The sequence below is a fragment of the Rhinolophus hipposideros genome (assembly GCF_964194185.1).
Source record: "Rhinolophus hipposideros genome assembly, chromosome: 3".
Classification (NCBI taxonomy): Eukaryota; Metazoa; Chordata; class Mammalia; order Chiroptera; family Rhinolophidae; genus Rhinolophus; species Rhinolophus hipposideros.
The window spans coordinates 48028539-48048021 of record NC_138049.1 but is presented as its reverse complement, the minus strand read 5'-3'; the positions used below and the strand labels follow the sequence as shown (position 1 = coordinate 48048021).

Here is a 19483-nt window from a genome sequence, read left to right as displayed (position 1 = left end):
GGTGGCTCCCGGAACTAGCAGCGCCACACTCTTGCCTCTGGTAGTCTGATTCTTATGTCATTCAAGTGTTAGACTCAACAAACAATGAAAAAGTGCAGTAATTTCCTTTTAGATTGTGAAACTAACCGTACAACGTTATTTCTATATTTGGGAGTACATGTTTTAAAAAACAATATGGTAGAATCTGTGACCACAATACATGGGTTTACATTTTAAGTGTTTGACTGCAAGAGAGAAATGACAGGGCTTTTTAAGAATGCTGATGGTTAAGAGCAGAAACTGAGGAACAGGTAAACGTTCTGGAATCAGTTCTCCTTCACTCTCAGCTGCCATCATCAACATCGCTTTGGCTTACTCTGGCCAAGCGTTAACATTTCTTAACTGTTTCCATGCATTAGATAGAGAACTCGATGCAAGTTGCCCCACACTACCATGCTTTCCTCAAAGCCCTTCGATTCCTTCCATCCAGTCAGCACTCTTTTATTACATGCTTACTAAGTACAGGACAGAAGGGTCATCTTGGACAGGTACAAAATGGACTCCATCTTTACACAATTCCACCCTTAGTTTTTATAAGACCTTTGTACATTTACTATATATATACATATATATATATGTGTGTGTATATATATATGTATATATATATATACACTCACACATACATATATACATATATATATTTCACATACAGACATAGATACATATAAAATCATCTTAATAAAGGCTTTGAATAGGAGCTCAAGAAAATACTTAGTGTATGAATGAATGAACAAACCCTCCCGGTGTGACTCCGGTTGGCACTTTTCCACCACAGGCTCAGACTCCAAGGTCTCTCCAGTGTCTAGGGAGTGTCAGGAATGTCTGGAATGCGGCAGCATGGGCCGAGTTGAGTTCCTCTCTGACACATTTCTGAGTTGTTCAGTTTCTTGGGCAGGATGAAGAGTGGCAGAAGATACAGAAGCCACCTATGGGCTCTGAGACCTGTCTGTGGCTCCCTCCTTAAACTATGGTGTATCTCATCTTTTCCCCCACCCCCAATAGCCCATGTTTGTTTCCCAAATGAGATGGTAGGACCTGGAAAGAAATTTCTCCAAATTGCATTCAACTCTCCATATTCATGTTTATGTCTGAATTTAGCTACTAGAGAAGGTATCGAATGCAGTCTCAAGGCATTAGATTTAAAAATAAGCATTTTTTCATTCTTTTTGAACTATGTAGATTAAAATTTTAAATGAACGAATTACTTTGGAAACACTACTACATTCCTAGGTTTAAGTGAGACATTGGCTGGTTTAGGATGGCAAACAGAGCTTCTAGAACACCCTTTTACTCCTTCCATGCCCTTCTGTCTCTCTCTCAGGTTATTTTCACACAAAATGTCAGTGGTACCAAGGTGTAGTTTTCTCTGGAACCCTCATTCTGCTGAATTGGCCCCATAGGATTATCATACTTCTTTTTGAAATAGAACTCTGCAAAGTCTTAAATTTTATTACGGAATTTAATACCAATAATTATTTAAAATTTAATGAATTTCACTACTGATTTAATTGCTTTTGAGTAGTTCCACTTAACTTACTAAAGAGAAGCAAGGACATATTCATTTCATGAGCAGCAAAAGTCTTGCCCTCACATCTGCCTACATTCTCTTTTCAATTAATTAATTATAGTATGATGGTGTGTAATTACACATTAAGATAGTTATTGGATAGCTCAACATGGCTGTCCCAGGGGGCTTGTGAATACACTAATATAACACACCTGTAATGACCTGCGCTCACATCTGCAAATTACACTCATTTCTCTCACTTTTTCTCTCTCTTTGCTAAATTAAGATGAGAGCAATTCCCATTAACTTTTGAGTCACATCTAGTCAATGTGTTATGGAGGGAGAAAGTGAAAAAGAAAGACTGAAAGAAAAGTAAAAACGGAAGAAAAAGAGTTTATCTGCAAGTATAAGTAATCTGCCTTTTGAAATTAGCTTCCTGAGACCTGGAACTATTGCAGGATTTCAGGGGAGCAGTGAACTATGTCTACTGAATCATACCAAATACTTGAGAAAAACAGGCCAGCATTATTTGAACCCAAATAGCGACTTGCTTTTCAGCTTCCTTCAATCTCCTGGTGAGAGATATAGGAAAACAGGAAAAACCTTTGGAAATCACATTCAGGCAAATTTGCTTGGCTTGTTTCAAATCAAACCAAAGTCTGGAACTGATCCCCGTGCAGGAGCACTAAGCCTCTGCATAGCAACTAAGCCGCGTTAAAAAAAAAAAAAGAAAAAAAAGAAAAAAGAAAGAAAGAAAGAGAAAGAACCCACAAAAAGCACAAAGAACAAATTTTATTACATTAATGGTCTAAAGGCTCTGGTTATGTGAAGGGGTCTATTCCAGTGTATTCTGATTTATGCTATATGAGAAAAACTCGACAAGAACCTCTTAATCCAAATTATATAGTAAGAGACATTCTAAATGCCTAAACCAACCAAACGATTTTAAGCAAAACGCCCTGTTAAAATAAGCTTTTGATGTCTGCGCAACTCCAACTCAAGAAGCAATCTGTTGACATTTTCTGCAAATGCTATCTTCGTCTGAGACAGAAGCATCAGTGGCTTCTTCAGAGTAAAGGGATTCTTCTCCCCTTCCCACCCTCTTTCCCCACCACTTCTCCCCACCCCCCTTCTGTGAGCTGCTCATTGAGGTTCTGACAAGGTAAAATCTACTGTGCTTAATGGCTGTCCATCAGAACAGAAGGATGCATTGATAGTCAGCTAGCAGATGTTCATGAACATACAAATGAATGTGGTGAGCCTTCTTAGTAGGGAAGGATGTGCTTTGTTGATGTTTTTAACTCTGCAGCCAATTTGGGGCATTTTGTGTGCTGTTTTCCCTGCTCACAGCCGCTGGCCATGCACACCCCACCGTCACTTGGGTAAAGCCTGCTTCTCCGTGTGCTTCCTGGGGATTCCTAAGACTCCGCTGGCCCTTCACGGAGGATGTGACAGTGGCAGGGGCACCCCGTGTACTTTCAGGGAGTGTTCTTTCCTGGCCTCCTGGCCTGTCGGGACAAATGACGGTGTCCAAGGGGCTGTCTTCCTGTGTGGGCTCCATTTGTGGCATCTCATGGGCCTCCATGGGGTGGAATTGTAAATAGTGGCCGCCACATAAAACATGCCATCTGTACCCCTGTGGGTAGTAGGATGGAACACAGAAAAGATTTATTCCAGGAATATGAACTGATGTTTACAGACATGCCAGGGTTGGCTTTTAAAACATAGTGGAAAACTGTCTCAAAAGCAGTTTAAGTATCACGTAATAGAAGCCTGAAAAAGTGCTATAGGAGCATGAAGGAAACCTCTAGGCCCAGAGAGATGTAGCAAGCTGGTATGTCCACACTAGTCCTGTTTGCCCACAAGTGTGAGATACTGTGAGGTCGCGTCAGGAGTTCCTGAGAAGGGAAGGCAGGGCCCAAAGGCAGAGGACGCATGTGGCTCATGCTTTGGGGGTCTAGAGTCCCCTTAACCCCCAGCCCCTGTAATAATTCTTATAAACTGGAAGGTAAGGAGAAAAGTTTGGATTGAACAAATTGGATTGCCATGGGAAAGTTTCCTATTTGCTGGGCTGGGATTTAGGGCTGTATGTGGGGAACATCCTTTATTGGGACATTATAGCCATAGGCAGACAGAGGCCCCTGGGCTATCGGAGTGATGACTGCATGTCCCAGGATTTGCACGGTCTTCCTAATTTCACATTTATTGCCTGTTTTCATAGATCAGTGGTCCACAAATGGGTTCAGGTGCCCAGCATTTGGAAATAGTGTCGTTCTTGAAAACATCATTAATTGTTGACCTATTTAATCCCCATTGTATGAACTGGGAGTGAGTTTTGCTATCTATAATACACATATGAAATATAAAGTCATAAAGAGGTTCACAGATGTATAACAAGCTGTCTAAGCGGGATTGACTGTTTCTGGTTTTCCATTAGTATTTCTATGCCGCTTACTTGTTGATTTTGTCATCTTTGAATACGTGTTAGCAGGTACAGCTGCCTTGGTCTGTGAGATAAGTCCTTTTCTACTGAATCTGGGTAATTCTTGGTTATGTGTGCTGTGGTTATTGCCTTGTGATATGACTTTATTTCCCTGCTCATCCTGTTCTGGAGACCTGACCCCTCCTCTTATGAAGAGACTGGGGTCTCACCTGAAGGGAGTGGTGTCTCGTAGTGTTTCTAAACTCAATTCCTATCCTCCACCCCCACCTCTGTTGCCACCTGTCTTGCTTCCCCACCTCCTTCCCTTCGGAAGCCAGGAAGGGTGAGGGCAGGGTACAGGCAGGCTCTCCTGGCTTTCATTACTGTACGTATGCCTATGAGGGCGCCCCCTAGTGATGTGTGGTCTAATAACGCCTTCAAGTTGGCCCTGAAAAGTTGGGTCCTGTGCCTGGATCCAAGCCTGCAAATTGTGCCAGCACGTTTGGGGCCTGTGCGTTTGATATTTTAGATTCTTGAGCTAGACTCTGTTGCATGTGTGTGGGTGTCATCACGTGTGTGTGCGTGTGCATTCAGCAACTTTTACCGAAGGTTCAAGTTAGTGAAGGCTTTTATATCACAGTACTGTGAAAAGCTTAAATATGACATTCCAATTCATAAAAGTTCTTTGGCCATCTACCCCCAAGAATTCCTCCCTGGCCACATTTCCCTGCATGTTCCAGTCATCTGCCAGCCTGCTTAGAGCCATCTTCCTCTCCTCCCACTTAGTTCTCTCGCCTCTCTGCCTACTCACCCCCATGCGCAAATTTCCCTCAACTTTTTATGCTGAACAGACCAGCTACCAGCCAGGCAGCCTTTGTGCTCCCTGTATTCTCTGGGTACATTTTATTTTGTTCTCACATATTATATGCTATAATATCTTTTTTGAAGTCCCAGTGAGAATAAAGCAAGTCAAAGGAAGGCTGATGCTTGTGCCAGAGCATTAAAGACTAGGCAGCTGCCATCCATAGACCCACATGGGGCCAGCAGAGCAGAAGTGGGGGGACCCCAGAAATGGAGATCCTTAGGGATCACTGCCTCTTACTCAGTTAGCTGCCCTTCTCTTACCAGAGATTATCCTGCCGTAACTAAATCTTGAAGGCTTCTAATTAAAGCAGAGGAAAATACACTGGAGTAAAAAACATAAATTTGCAAAATCAGTGCATTAACATTTCTCCCCAGTGGTCTGGGAGAAAACAAAAGTGGTTTGATTGCAGTCGCAGCTCCAGCTGGTCCAGCTTACAGACAAACAGGGTGTCCCCAGGAGCTGAGTTTGAGAACCACTACCCCCATTCTCTGAGAATGTCCCAGGAAGTTCCAACCTTCAGCATCGTGCTATGGCTCCCAGACTGCCTCTGGCTCCAGGAAGAAACTCAGATGTTTCCTCAGACCGTATCCCCCACTTTGGGGTTCAGAAAATATGGTCCCGTTGACTATGGGCTGACTCTCCAACTCCAAGTTGCCTCTCCAGCCTCTCCAGCCCCTCACTTCTCAAAATATGATCCACCCACCAGCTGTGTGGACCCCACTAGGCTCCTGGTAGAAATGCAGCGTGGTACCACTGAGCAGCCCTGAATCAGAACCTGCTTTTTAACAAGATCCCTGGGGGATTCGTGTGCCCACTGAAGTTTGAGAAGCTCTGGGCTACGGTGGGATGACAGGTTTCATCCTGTAAATGTGGGCCTACTTCAGTGGGCTCCTTATCATTACAGGACACATGCCCACAACACATTCACAGCCCACATTCCTCCCCTCTGCCCCCAGAATCCCTCTCAGGGCCTTCCAGAAACTTAGGAACAACAGATAGAATTCTTACCCACAGCTGAGAGTGTCTTGCTGGGAATCTGTATAAGGACTTGGGCGGATGAAGGTGAGAGCGCAGCAGCGATGGGAGAAACAGCCACGAGAGAACACAGCTCCTCGGGAAGGTCGGCCCACAACTGCCTCTGTATTTTTAATGTCTGAGTCTTAGGGCTCCAAATTAGGGAGAAACGCTAAAGCAGCTAATGGGAAGCTAAATCTGAAACTACCTCCAGTGCCTGGAATTTGGGCTTCATTGTTTAATCCCTGGACCGCAAGAGAGGGTTCCTGCATCACAGTTCACCTTAGGGAAGGTGGCCCTTGCTTTCTACCTGCAGGACTGGGAGAGGCTGGACTCCCCCTGCTCAGGCAGATGACTATGCCCTGTGGAAAGGGCAGCCAGGGCAATCCAACCCCTGCCCTAGGACTTCAAAGTAGCTGCAGTGGTGCCTAACTTGGGACTTACCAGCACCCTCGCCCTCCCACCTCTCCTCCCATGTACAGTAGTACCTCGGTTTTCGAACTCTCCATTGACGAACATTTTGATTTATGAATGCTGTAAATCCGGAAGTAAATGCTTCGGTTTTTGAAGACAACTCAGGAGTCAAACATGTCACCCGGCTTCTGCTATTTTCGAATGTTTCAGAACTCGTGGATTACCTTTGAAAACCGAGGTACCCCTGTATTTCAACAGGCGAGACAGTTTAGCACATGGCCGACTGGGAAGCCCTGAGTTTCTTATATTCTGGGACCAGGGTTCGTTGTCCATACCAAGAAAGGAGACTGAGGAGACGGTATATATGATAAGGGATTGGGGCCAGTGAGCATTTGATCATAAGTCTAGTCCCGGGGACGTGTTCTAGGTGATGTTATTGATACTGCTACTGTAAATTTTCCAGAACACCTGGTTGCTGATGTTCTGCCTGTTGTCACTATAAATTACTGAGATGACTTGGAGCTCTAGCTCTTCTTCTGAGTCTATCTTACACCTCCCTCCCCGCATGGCAGAACAAATATTGGTCAGATCATGTGTGCTGATTTTTTTCTGGCCATTGTTGACAGTGTATTGCAGAACAGGATGTAAGACAGTTCACTTAAAGGATGGTGTCTACAGCCACCTGGAATTGCTGGGACAGGCCCAATGTAAAACTCTGGCTTGTTATTATTAAGCAACCAAGGAACACTGATCTATTCCTACCTGGACCTTGTGTTTTGCTGCTGACGTCAAATACTGGCATTGTTGAAAATAAAAAAATTAAGTTAATGAATATAATTGTTTTCCATTTAAGAGTTTCCTAATTTTTCTTAAGCATTTGGTCTGTGGTACCTGCTGTAGCAAGGAGATGCCAGCACTTGACAAACTGAATAAGCAATAGAAAAAAAATTAATAAGAAGAACTCAGAAAAAGCTGGTCACATGTAGTTCAAAGGCCTTTAGGGTGCTTGTGGGCAGTATGTGGCTTGAGGTTGGGTTTTCTTGATTATGTACATGCAGGATAGTCAAAATAATCATTTTGTTCTGGGTGTAATATTGTCTTTAATTCAAATGATAGTATTCACCATTAATTAGTATTTTACGGGGTTCTCTAGAGAGCTTTGCCTTCTGATCAGGTGTCAGTCCAGGCTCCGAATGACTACTGGAGCTTTGGACATCTTTACAGGTCAGCTCTAAAGAGAGGTGGAGTAGTTTGTAGCCACTGCGATTTTAGGGGCTTCTTAAGTGGAAAGGCTGCCTACTCACCTGGAAGTCCACAACTAGAGGTTGTTTTCGGTGTCATAAGTCTACTTGCAGTGCAGAGCTTGTATTTATCCCCTAGGTGGGTGATACCTTCCCCAGGACCTCTCTGTTTGATCCTGAGCAGTTTTCAGCATGGAGTTGAATGTGCTATTGTTGGCCGTCCTTCTGAGCTGGGTGGTCTTGCCACCTGGTTCCATTAGGCATTAGCAATCCCAGGTAGAAGAAAGAGGACAGGGATTCTGGGAAGGCCTGGTGGGGAAGCCCTGTACCCCCCAGGTCATCACTATCCCTGGGGAGGACTAAACTGAGAGGGGAGCGATACGTCAGGGCTGGGCAGTGGGGGCGTGATCTTAAAATGCTGCCCAGGTGTTCCAGGTCTCGAGTGTCTGTGCTCTTTGACCCATTTCTGATGGATGGCCTCCAGCTCTGTGAGGATCCTCCCACCAATACAAACCTCCCATCCCGTGAGCCAGAAGTTTATTTACAGACATCTCTTCTTAGTCACATCTCCTCTCCCAATTGGAGGCCACCTATTCTGCCACATAGATTGTAAGCTCTGGGGGAAGCTGTCAGGAAACACTCAGCACTCCAGTAAACCTCTATCAAGCACCTACCAAGTATCAGGCCCTGGGGAAGAACTAGGGACAGATGGGGGATGAGACGGATTCTTCCCTTCCTACAGTGTTCATTTGACCTGGAGCTGCCTGGGGTCTCCCTGAGCAAGAAAACTGGGCCTGGACACCAGAGCTGGCCTATCTTTCCTTCTAGGGGAGAAAGAGCCGTAACATCTTTCTGGACTGTCTCTTGTGAAATGTGTCCCAGCCAGAATCCTTGTTAGCTCCTGAAGAGGAGGGCACATCTGAGGTGAACTGCCCACCAAGGCAGCAGGGGAAGAAGGACGCAGCATATCTGAGAAGCTAAGAGTCCGTGAGCCAACTCATGGCCTTTGCTCAGGAAGCCCTGGCAGTTGCCATGTGGCTGCCACACAAGCCCTCAGGGAAACCCCACTGACTGCAGACCGTCTGAATCAGAATCCCTGGGTAGGGGAGTGCAGAGAAAAAGCTCCTGGAATGATTCTAATGTGGTTCAAAATACTTAAGACACCTAAAGGCATTCAGATCCTGTTTCGAATAAGATCTTCTGGCTGGTTCTGAAAACACCTAGACCAGCTATGGCATTTGCTCTACCCCTCGCATCTCTTTTTCTCTTCCTCCTTCTCTCCCTCTCCCCCACACCATGTGCAATAGAGAGGGAAAGAGAGAATAATAAAGGCTGTTGAACACTTGTCTTGAGAAAAGTTGAGCATTTGCTCAAAATGCGTCATAACCGTAGTTACCATTTACTAGGTGTGAATTTAATACCTGGAAAACAAAATTATTCCAGCACAAGGGAGGGAGCAGGCTGTGTGCTTGGCCGGTGCAGATGTGGTTGCCGAGCGGGTCCCACACACAGAAGCATCACCCTCAGGTTTGGCTTCCCAACCTGCCTCACCAATCCCATCAGGCTCCATTGTTTTACTGCTGAAGGTCAAATGACTCTGCGCCTTGTCGCTGCCCCAGTTCCCTTGTCACTAAAGACTTCAGAGGCTGAGGCCTATAATAATAACTGAGAACTGATGTGAGGCCTTCATGGGACTGTCTGAGCCTGGGATGTTTATTATCTTTTGGAATGGCGTTCTCCTGGGGAAGGGGAGAGAGGAGGGGGCCCTGGCTGAGCCAAAGAACAGGAGCCAAAGAACAGTAATCTTTGGGAAAGAAAGAAGAGGGCCGGCAACAGCAACAAAAACTTCCTGCAGATGTGGAATTTGAAGGAATCCAGAGAAAGCAAGCCTATTTTTAGCAGGAGTAAGAGTGCAAACTGTGATAGGCGCCACAGGCTGCTGTCACTAACATTTGGCGACAAGCAGCATTTTCATATTTAAACATGACAACCCTGCAAATTGAAGAGAACCAACACTTTATCTACTTGCTGAGTAAAAGCTATCACCTTCCCTGAGCCCAGTGGGAGGACCCGCTCCATGTGACGTCTAGCCCGGCCAGGCATTGGGTTCACCTGTGTTGCGATGGATATTTCTATGTCAGCCATTGATGGCAGGCTACTCAGTGGTGGTGACCGGGATGCTGGTCTTACCAGGTGAAGAAGCTGTGCAGTGTTACCGCTGGAGGGAAAATGTCCAGCACAGTCTGCTCAATTAAGCATGCATGTGTAGAAATACAACACGCAAATGAGCAGAAATAAAAATATATTAAATTTGAAGAAGTGAAGTAATACCATAGGGAACACCAGTGAACTTGAGATGAACCCAACAATGTCAAAAAAAGAGAATCCCAGAAATGTGAGTACTTTAGCAGCTTACCAGACCCCAAATGAGACGTATGTATTACCTCCTCTATGCCCGGTATGAGTATCTTGCCCAGATCAATATCCGGAAGCCTGGCATACAAGTTCTTTTGAAGCTTTAAGCACCGAGCTCTTTCCTATTAAAAAATAATTCACTGTTAAGGTGGTGAATTTGGGTTTCGTGAGGGGGTGAAAGATTTCTAAGGACAAGGCCTGGAAAACGACCTCTACACTCATCCACTGCCCATTCTGACTGGCACCTGTGTCTACCCTGCTGAAGCTGGTGTTAATTATTGGCATTCCTACTGGTCAACGGTGGCTCAAAACTGATTGAGAAGAATAAAGGAAAGAAAACACCAGGGCAGAACCGATAGCCTCCGGTAGGCTTACATGTAGGTGTTTTTATTATTTCCAGATTGTGTTGACATCGCTCTGAGGCATAGAAGTTTGAACTTTTCTAGACAATCAGCAAAGCAAAGCAAGACGAGAATAGAGGTGGAAGGGTTTGCTTAGCCCCCCTGTGGGCTTGGAACAGTGGTTTTAAAATGTGGTCTCCACACCAGTGGCTCCAGCATCACTTGGGAACTTGCTAGAAATGCAGATTCTCAGGCCCCATTCACGACCTATTGAATCAGAAACTTTGGGGGGGTGTCCCAGGAATTTTGGGCGTTGATTTTTTAAAATAGTGTGGTAAAATATATATAACATAACATTTGTCATTTTAATCATTTTAAGTGTATAATTCACTGGCATTCTCAGTGTTGTACAACTATCACCACCATCTGTTTCCACACCTTTTTCATCACCCCAAAGTGAAACTCTAATCATTAAGCAATAACTCCTCACCCCCCACCTTCCCCTAGAGGTTATCGCCCCTTTCTGTCTCTGTAGATTTGGTTGTTTAGGGCACTTCATATCAATGGAATCATATAACGTGGTCATTTTGTGACTGGCTTCTTTCACTTAGCATGTTTTCAAGGTTCATCCATGTTGTAGCGTGTACCAGTACTTCATTCCTTCGTATGGCTGAATAATATTCCATTGTATATAAATACCACCTTTTGTTTATCCATTCATCTGTTGGTGGACACTTGGGTGGTTTCCACACTTTGGCTATTGTGACTAATGCAGCAGTAACATTGGTGTACAAGTGTCTGGAATCGGTGTTTTAACCAGTCATTCTGGTGTATCCTCAAGTTGGAGAAGTCCTGGCTGAGAGTCCCAGAGCTGTCTGTATGCAGGAACTCAGAACACTCAGTGCAGGCTGTGTGCCCACTGCAGCTTCCTCCATCCCAGCCAGGGGTCGGGACTGTGGACACTTACATTTCATTTCTTCTGCAGAGACCAATATTTAGAGTTTCTCAAGGGTTCTTCTAAGACTAAATCCAGAAGAAAAATACCTGTCTCTTTGACTTTGTTTCAAGGGTGATGCCTCAAAATATTTCAAAGGGATGGCAGAAAAACATTTATTAAAAATGCATTTGGTGGTTGTTAACTGGAGTTTCACTCAGGTGTTTTGTCTCTCCATGACTATCTCAACATTAGCTATCACAAAGCCCCACTCTGCTATCATCTATAGAAATCAGGTTTCTTTCTTTTTATTTTTCTTTCTGAGCATTATAACGATAGTGGGAAGAAAATAAAGAGTGAAGGAAAAACGCTTTTTCTGTAAGTTCATAGATAATTGGATAATGTTCGATGATTATTGTCTTAAGAATTTACAAGCCCCAATATCTTAATTAACTCTTTCTTGTTCAGAGAGATTAAATAACTCTCTTGTGGTGGCACAGCTAGAAAATGACAAAAGTCAGGATTAGAATTCAGATCTCAGTCCACAGTTGCTGAGTAAATCAATTCACACTGGCTGATGGTGGTTTAAAATATTACCCTTTTGGGGATATTTGGATTTTTAACAGAGGACTCTTCAAGAAGTAAACCTTTAAAGGTAAAATGTCAGAACTGAGAAAAAGGAAGGGGAGACCTTTCCAACAATTACAAAATCACACCATGTGATCTCCTGTAAGTTCAGCTCTCGGAATCCCTGGAGGGCAGAATCAGAAGTGTTTTGTCTTTCATCTGGGGTGTCACATATTGAGACTGAAATAGAGGAGAGAGGAGGCAGCCTGAATTGTGATGGTCTGGGTATCATGTTGCCTTAAGGACACGGGAAGCAACTGAGGATGTTCTTCTTGGGTAACAGAGCCAAGGGAACACATACCCCGTTGCCAGGTATATGAAGGGTGGTTGTGTGGAAGAGAATGCAGTCGTGCTGGGTGGCTCGGAGGGAGAGGGCCAGGCCTAGGGTAGGGTGGCAGAAAGGCAGATTTCTTCTCAGTACCAGAAAGAGTTTACTAACAAGCATGGGATGGGCACCCTTGCCAAGTAGTGAGTGCCCTGTTGGCAAAAGCATGACAGTTGAGTCAGATGACCAGCCACACATATTGTAGTAGCACTCACTGCTTTGATTGGAAGGTAGGGTTAAATGACTCCCTGGTACCAGTGCAACTCTGAGATGTTATGACCTTGAACTTCCAAAAGTTGCTGAATTATTATATGTTGAATGCAAAACCAGTATCAAAAGGGAAGTTGATATTGATCTATCATTTTCACTGTTTAAAGTATGTCCCACCTTTAAAAATAATCACTCAGCAATTTCCATTGATAGAAATTTCTGAAATACGTAGAGGTAATTCGTCTTTGGGACTTTTGTGTCTTTCTGTTTACAAATTCAGTGGAAGTATCAGTTTGAAAATATTCTGATAACCGTGTACTGCTCTGACCTATTGACATTTACCTTATCAGGTTAATAATTAAAAAAACCTCAAAAATGGAGCCACTCCATGGGTAAGGATCTCGGTAGCTAACAAAGCAGGAAAGATCCAGCTGGAGTCTGGGGCATGTGCAGGGTCCATTTGTTATTCTTTCTATTGCATTCAGCTCCCAGTAGTGAGGTCTAAGGATTTGGGCAGTTGGCATGATCATGATGTTCAGACGTCTGAAGGATGCGAACACTGAGGAAGGAAGGAATTTATTTAGCTCAAGACAAGGGGTATAATTAGGGTAGGAGTAATGGAATGAAATTAAGCCAAGAAAGAATTAGACTGAGTATTAGTGGGGTGCTTCCAAACAATAGATTTATGAAGCTTTTTGATATTTTCTAGGGAATGCTATTCTGTATTTTCTAAGTCACTTGAAAATCGGAGGGACAAAGGCTGAGATAATCTTGAGGAAACTACAGCCTCTGGGGATCAGGCAGACGGAGTGTGCTTAGCTTTCTCTGCTTCCCTCTAGTCTTTATTATAAACATGAAAAGCTCAGTGGGCGATCCCCTTCTGAATGACTTCTGTTCAGCAATAGCAAGCACTTGCTTTTCTTAAAACCAGAAATTATTCAAAGGGTGGTGTGTTCCCAAAGAAAAGAATCTGACTGTGTGAATCAAAGGAAAGTTCTGGAGAGAATCTGGGGTTAGGCAGGTACCTGACTTCTCCACCTGCTTGTTGGTCCTGCCTCCAGAGGACAGGAAGAGGAGGTGAAATCCATCCATTCCTGTGTTTGGTGGAAAAGGATCTTGAACCGCTGGCTTAAAAGGAGATGCCTGTTACAGGGAGAATTGAACACTGCTGGTTGAGTAAGATGGAGGCCTCAGACATTACAGAACCCTCAATAAGCCTCCAGCTTTTCTTTTCCTCTGGAGTATTTCCCCTGCACGCGAAGAATCTACTGTCCTTTCTAAAGTCTAGTACGGACAACTCTTCCACAGTGGTCCCAGCTTCTGGGGACCACCAATCTGGAAGGGCTTGCAGCCTTCCTGGACCAGCCATGCTGAACACCATGCATTGCCTGGAGGGTGTGGAGGATCCAGGTCTCCTTCTGAGACTAATTAGAGACATTTGCATTTAGGGATTTCTGCATAAGCCATTTAATAGTCTTGACAGGTAAGACGATAAAAAGATGTACTGACATTTGGTAGGGATTTTTATATTTAATCTCTCGGGAGTGTCAGGACTTCCCGCTTCCTCTGTGGTCACAGAGGTGGGCAGCTGTGGGGCTCTTTTTCTATTACAAGGATAGCTCCCATGTAATTTTTCACTTTGAATCCTATATCTTTTTTATTAAGTAAAATGGTGTTTTACTCTTCAAAACAGACCGTGGCTGGTCTGTGCTGCTAGCTTTGTCTTAAAAGGGAATAAAATTCTTAGGTCGAAACCAAATCGGAGCCTGTTGTAAGGCGCGCCCTGTGAGGGGCCGAGCACAGACGTAGGTCTGATGATTGCTTTGACTACAGAAACAGTGGGGTCCGTAATCTCTGGAGCAGTGACACACTGGCTGCCTCCGTTCTCCCCATCCTTGGATTCAGAATCCACTGAAGTCTGACCCGAGGCCATCCCCCACTGCAGTCAGGCATTTGGGAAGACCTCCTCTCTGTCCTCAGGATGTTCTGTATTTGAGATGGGAGGGGGCTGACAGGCAACAAAACCTGAGTCTGAGATCCCCAGCAGCAGAGAGAGGGGCGCCCCAGGAGCTGCTGCCAGGGATAAGGAAATGGGAGGAGGGAAAGACACGCGCGAAAGCAGCCGTGTTCACCCAGGAGATGTCAGCTGGGCACCCGAGGAGAAGTCTTATCAGCATGAGAGCACTGTGGAAAGCAGGGTTAGCCCTTAATGAGGTTTTTATGTGTGCTCCTGTTTTTACATTTTCATGCTGGAGTCTCATCACAGTGAGGAGTAAACTCCAAGGAAATGCTCGCATGCCTTCCTCATCCATTTCCTAACTCTGGTTCTGTTGAGGGCTGGGTGCGCCACACCCCAGGGATCTCAAGGAGACCATTATAAAACTTTCAAGTGAAGATTAATTTGGATTCTCGCTAATTTAAAAAGTCAGTGGAATGATGTGTGTTGCAAAACGGAGCAAGCCACCTTCTAAAACGTGTGGTAGTGTGGGTAGAGGATTGGACGAGAGTCACATTTACTGCAACGGAACAGCAACGATGTCTTAAGGTACCAACACAGTTTTCTGTCTCAGTGTGACGCCCATTTCCTGCATGTCAAGCTGCAGGAAGTCCAGCTGATGTACATAGATTAATATTTAAAAAGTAATACAGAAGAATGAGGTTCCAAACGTGTAACGTTTAATTATTAAAAACCCATAATGGAATTCCAATCCAAACTCATGTCTCACGTCTCACTGCTACGCAGCAAAAAGCTCAATTAGCCAGTACGCCTACTCACTCTGTGGCTCATTTTTGACCATCCCAGGGCCAAGCCCATGTGCTCTTAGTCTCTTGCAACATAGATATGAGCAGATTAGGTCGTGTTATGCTTTCTCCTTAGATCATTATTGCAATGCTTTTTAGTCAAATTGATGGGTAAAATGACTGTACATTGTTAACAGGACTTAGAAAAGAATTTGAGTTCCTTCCAACTGGTAGACTTGGGAGAGTCAGGTTACCTGTGAGAATCTCAGTCTTAGGGCATCCGTGCTACTGCTGAGTTTATCAAGGTCCTGAAGTATGTGTTACAGGACGCAGGTATCTGATGAGAAGAATTTACTTCGTCCGGGGATAGTTAATCACCCATTTCCCTTTTGAGACCACAGTTCTTCTGGCCCTTTAGGACGCATGTGCCACTCACTCTTGATAAAGGTGAATTTGCCCAGAGGCCTGTGGCAGAGAATGGCCAAAGGAAGAGAGAAAATGATCAGTGCGACTGGGAGTAGAATAAACCATCCTAGACCAATTGAATCTATTTCAAAACCGGTGTGCCAGCAAGGCTAGTGGAGGTAATATTTCTTCATTTTATATTTGTATTCAACATGACGGATAAGGAGTGTCTTTGTGTATGAATATGAAAATACTGACGTGCCACTTGTTGTTGTGCTTTAGGAGTTTGCCTCTCAAGTGTGGTGGCTCGTCTCTCGTGAGATGCTCATGAATGCATCTATAACGCAGAAGAAAATGCAGTGGTCTGACCTAAATTGCTCTCGGTGGGGCCTCAGGGTTTGGAAGGTCACACGCTAGGTAACGGTATTCATGACATCCTGTGGGGCTCGCAGGCTGTGTGGGGTAACTAGAACTGAGAGGACAGAAATCGAGTTTGTAGTGACGGCAGATGCTGAAACCACAGGCTGAAATGCAAGAGGGTCTAGGGCTCGGTGAGCACAGGAAGCTGATGGGAGGGAAGGCGGGAGCCCTAGGGCCGAGAAAATTGCAACAAGGGGATAGATAACCTTGATTCCGGCAGGACGGAGGCTGCTCACATGCAGAAGGGTAAATGGGAATCATCTTCACTTTCCCTTCCATTCAGCTAACAACCAACATTTGCATATGGAACCCTTACCCTGTGCAAGACAGTGTGCGGAGGGGGGTGCAGGGAGGTAAACGTTCCGTGAGACCTAGGCCCAGTACCACAGTGGAAAGCTTTAATAAAATGGTAAGGCCTAGGTTTCCTGGCTCTGTCTTACACGCATCAAATCATTAAAGTAGCATTTTCCAAAGTGTTTTTTCTATAGAATCCTATTAGGAAATGGAATTCTATTTTTGGAAAGTTGAGGAAACCCTGGATTAATGAAATCACTCATGCTTCTTTTCTGTAGTACTTCTCAGAGGCTTAAATATGGTAGTGTGCATTGAGAATCTCCAAGAGAAGCATGGGGTATGCAACATTCCCCAGACTCATTTGACCATAAGTCCTTTTTTCAGAGGGAGAACATTGATGCTACTAGAATACCCCTTAGGTAATAGAGAGTTGGGGTAGGAGTGGTCAGGGAGCAGGGGGCAGTTACAGTGGGTTTAGGAACAGGCAAGGACCTGATGTAGCAGTCATATTTCCCTCCTGGGGTGACCCCCGGAAATAGTGCTGGTATATTGCCTGTATGTGAGTGGCATGTCCTGGCATCAGCTCCCTGCTTCTGAACCCGCAGCAGACACTGCCTCCCAACCCTTGGGGGTGAGTTGGCCCCAACACTGGGTTGAGGTTGCCTGGGGACCTCACACAGGAAGCAGGGTATACAATAGTAATGTATCCCAAGGTGCTGCTTAACCACAGGGAGGAAGTATTGGGGGATCGTGCAAGGACTCTGAAGTACTGTCCTTTCCTAGAGTTTCCTCGTCTCTTTATAGAGAGTAAGACCTGAAAGGGTCATGGTAAGGATTACATCAGAGAAAGTATGTAAAGCTGGGTTAGATTTTTGGTTTTCTTAAAGTTAAGGAGACTTGCTATAAAGCCCAAGGAAATAAGCAGGAGGGAACAGCCATTGCTGCCTGTCCCCATGGAGCATGGGCAATTGTTGTGGCAGCAAATATGGTCCCACAATGCTAATAACCAGGTACCTGGACTGTCTTATTGCCGCCCAGGAGCAGGTATCATTGCCTCCTGCTTTAGCCTTTTACCGATTTGTAACTCCCTGCCACTTGACGTCTGCTCCTACCACTTCCAGCTCCCTTCTCCCTGCTCCACCTTGTCATCTATACTGCCACATGGCTTTGGCTTATGATCTGTCCTCTGTGGTCCTCTTGCTTTATTCCATGACCATTCTCCCCACGACTGCTCAGTCTCTTGGAGTTATCTTGATTCCCAACTTCCCAAAGAAGAAATTCTGATTGGTTTGTTGACTTACTCTGTCCTCGTTAGGCAGAGCCACACCGTTGTCTGAAGGTGTCTATGGGTCCCGGCAGCTGTGACCAGGGAAGCAGTGGGTCTGTGGCTATGGCAGGCACTCAGCAGCCAATGGGTTCAGTGCTGATACAAAGGTAGCTAGTACACGGTTCTTTTCCTTCTCCTCTTTCCTTTTTCTGCTCCTCCCCACTTCTGCACATGCCAGACTATACCAAGGTTATGCCTTGATATAGCAGAATCTGTTCAATGTCTCTTATTTCACCCATAGATACTAAGCATGAAAAGAGGGTTCCACCCAGCCTCACATACTTAGATTATCCCCCCAATATGCCTTTCTTTTGTATCTCACCAGATCCGAGGCCCACTGCACAGATCTGTTTGGAATAGGCAACTCTGTCATACTCATTTCTCTTTTCACCCAGGAGCCAAGAGTCTAGTTGTATAGATGGTCAAGTGAAAGTATTCTTCTCCATTTTGTTTCCTTCTGCAGAGTAGAACAAAGAATGATGTACTTAGTTATACAGGGGTTATGAGATGGGGGCTTTACCCAAATACTGACATTTGATACATAATTGTTGCTAGTCATAATTTACTTATCTCTTAAATAAGCTATGTTATCTGGCTGCTTGTCTTTTTACACACTTCCAGTAAGTGGTATTGTGGAAGTGTCTATTGAGGCACTTGAATTTACTGGAAGAAAGGAGTTATTTAAATAACAGGTGTGTTTAAATAGGTACAAATACCTATCTTCGTCCCAGGTTGTCTCGCTTCACACCATTTAGTGCATCAGACATTCAGCCCAGATGGGGAGATTGGGTTGGCCTAAGCCAGGATTTGCTTATGAGGATGGAGTTGTAAGAGGGTTGCTCGGTGGAGAACCTAGCAGTAGTGGACTGTTGGCTCTCACCCAGGGAGTTGTCACAGCAGGATGGCTACATCCCTAGAACAAAGATGGAAGAGAACTGGGCAAACCAATAGTCCACAAACATCCAGGAAGCTTTTCAGAGACCAAAGAACCAACATGTAGATCCGAAATCAGAAGCAGTCCAGCACCTCCCTCCTTAGATACTTAAGAAACTATCACCAAGTGGGCACCCTCACACAGGTTTTAATGAACTAGAAAGACAAGACAATAGGCAACCTAAATTATTTCGTTTCCCCAAGTTTGCGAGCCCAGCACTCTAGGCCTTTTAAATTTGCAGCATTATGCACCAGATGCCATAAATGTCACATTTGTACGTGACTGAGCATAAGGGATTCCATTGGTGACTCTGGTCTGGGTGACTGGTACTGGCCTGAAGCTGAGCCTAGGGCTAAAACACCTGTAGTGAGCTTAAGACCACAACCTGGCGGGCAAGCCTCCTCATTATTGCAATTATGTTGCTGTCAAACATTCCACAAGCCATTAGAAATACGGTGGAGAATTTGGGGATCCAGTGTTTTGTTGATTTGGGTTTTTGGCTTTTATTCTTTGTGCGATGCTTTTTACCTAAAAGTACACATCATAGGAAAGTTAATAGTGGTGGATTTACTCTTTGGTTTTTTATAACTGAGATTTAATAGAAAAATCATGGGTAAGTAGAGTAGAATGTAGGTAGATCAGTTGGCTCTGTATTTTTTTAAAATCTAAATATTGTTCTTGTACATTTATAATAAAGTTAAGATATCTCTATTTATATGGCACTTTATATTTTTGAGAGTGCTTTCATTTGTACAATTTATTTTGATCCTCACAGCAGACCTTGAAGTTAGGCCGAGGGCCAAATGGCACAGAAGCAGGACCCACAGTTGCAGGGTAGGCAGGTCTTGCGTTTTCTGATTCCTAGCCCACCACTTTCCTCACCAAACCAAGCTGCTTACCAAGTGAAAAGTAAAAGCCTGGGGCATAGATTGAAAATTGGGAAGAATGTATTATATTTAGAGATTTAAGGATCTCATCAGAAAAACTTTAAATTGTGAGGTACAAAA

The 19483-nt window shown here is 44.5% G+C and overlaps 1 protein-coding gene across 2 annotated transcripts in view; it reads left to right on the top strand.

The window, feature by feature from the left end:
* Nucleotides 1-19483, top strand: part of SOBP (sine oculis binding protein homolog) — a 161832-nt gene that overhangs the window by 109792 nt on the left and 32557 nt on the right. The window lies entirely within an intron of this gene.